A 2,099-nucleotide genomic window follows, 5' to 3' on the forward strand; every position below is an offset into this window, starting at 1 on the left:
CAATAAAGCTATTTAAAAATTAATCACTTTCAATTGCTATACAAAATTATGGAGGCGAGCATTAATTATGGAACAACAAAATGCAAGGAAATGGATATTTGTGTAGAAAAAAGAAGTCCAAAGAGGAATACTGAGAGAAACGACAAAAGATGCTGCTCGGCCGGGCGCGGTGGCTCAAGCCTGTAATCCCAGCACTTTGGGAGGCCGAGACGGGCGGATCACGAGGTCAGGAGATCGAGACCATCCTGGCTAACACGGTGAAACCCCGTCTCTACTAAAAAATACAAAAAAAACTAGCCGGCGACATGGCGGGCGCCTGTAGTCCCAGCTGCTCGGGAGGCTGAGGCAGGAGATGGCGTAAACCCGGAGGCGGAGCTTGCAGTGAGCTGAGACCCGGCCACTGCACTCCAGCCTGGGCGGCAGAGCGAGACTCCGTCTCAAAAAAAAAAAAAAAAAAAAGATGCTGCTCACGCCTGTAATCCCAGCACCATGGGAGGCCAAGGTGGATGGATCACTTGAGGCCAGGAGTTCAAGAACAGCCAGCCAACATGGTGAAATCCCATCTCTACTGAAAATACAAAAATTAGCGAGGCATGGTGGCACACAGCTGTAGTACCAGCTACTCAGGAGGCTGAAGTGGGAGAATCACTTTAACCCAGGAGGCAGAGGTTGCAGTGAGCTAAGATCATGCCACTGCACTCCAGCCTGGGCAACAGAGTGAGACACTGTCTCAAAAATAATAATAAAAAAAAGATGTCAGTCTTACACTACCAGAAGAAATAAAAATGATAATGTTTGTATGACTAAATTGTTTTCACAGAGGACTGGACACTCATTCTAAATAAATGGATCTAATAATGCTAATGTTCATCATGATTTAGCAAATTTCTGATTTTTGCAGAAGTGAAACCCTTTTATTTGAACCAAATGTAACATATATACTTGATAAATTTTCTGGTAAATATATTTTAATGGAATTTTTTTGACTGAGGAGACATTTGAAAGTTACTTGAATAAGTTCCAATGAATAAATACATGGACAGAATTTTAATCTCTGGAATTTGTGAGATGGGATTTTTACGAATCTTTGACAAATTTGTCCTAGGCTTAAGACTTTTCCTAAGTATTTGTGTGTATGTTGCTTCACGTGAAAGAATCTTTTTAGATTTGAAGTTAATAAAATGAGTTTTTCAATCAACTCTGAGTGAAGATAGAAAAACATGTGTTACAGCTTTTTAAGAATTTGTCTAGCAGATTTTCCATTTTTTACTAGAAAATCCTCCACAAAAAGGAAAAGAAAAATCTGTCTATACTGTCTATTGATCATAAGGATGCAAAAAAGATAAATTTAGACACAGTCATTGACAAATTTGCAGAAGTTAAGGCTCAAAAATAATAACTGTAATATTAATTACCATGACAGAACAAAATTGAGTATAAGGTTTTTTCCTTTTTTCAAAAAAAAACACATTAATGTAATTAAAATTATTCATTAACTACTCTTTTCCTTTTTGTATTATAATATTCATTTATATTGGCATTTATTTATTTATTTATATAGACAAAAGTTCTTACTCTCTGCTTTTTAATTTCTGGGACTTACTATTACTATTATTATTATTTTTTTTTGAGATGGAGTTTTGCTCTTGTCGCCCAGGCTGGAGTGCAATGGCATGATCTCGGCTCACTGCAGCCTCCGCCTCCAGGGTTCAAGCGATTCTCCTGTTTCTGCCTCCCGGGTAGCTGGGATTATAGGCACCCGCCATGACACCCAGCTAATTTTTGTATTTTTAGTAGAGACAGGGTTTCACCATGTTGGCCAGGTTGGTCTTGAATCCCTGACCTCAGGTGATCCACCTGCCTTGGCCTCCCAAAGTGCTGGGATTACAGGTATGACCACCACGCCCAGCCTATTATTATTATTGTTATTATTCATTTTATTTCATGATTTTACTGGAAATGATTTTGTCATATGAAAAAGAGGGACAGTAAAAAAATTATCCATTCCAGGTGGCAAATAAGCTAGGTGGCAAATAAGTGGGTAAAAGGGAATGAAGAAATTCCTACACTTATGTATGTATTCACTCATTCAAGAAGTA

General features: G+C 38.5%; 1 non-coding gene across 1 annotated transcript; it reads left to right on the forward strand.

Moving 5' to 3' along the window:
* Positions 1–1,220: 1,220 nt before the first annotated feature.
* Positions 1,221–1,282, forward strand: LOC117094027. The gene has a single exon (XR_004441360.1). It is a non-coding gene; the product is annotated as a U7 small nuclear RNA (small nuclear RNA).
* The last annotated feature ends 817 nt before the right edge of the window (positions 1,283–2,099 follow it).

The sequence above is a fragment of the Trachypithecus francoisi genome, unplaced genomic scaffold (assembly GCF_009764315.1).
Source record: "Trachypithecus francoisi isolate TF-2019V2 unplaced genomic scaffold, Tfra_2.0 Lachesis_group12, whole genome shotgun sequence".
NCBI lineage: Eukaryota > Metazoa > Chordata > Mammalia > Primates > Cercopithecidae > Trachypithecus > Trachypithecus francoisi.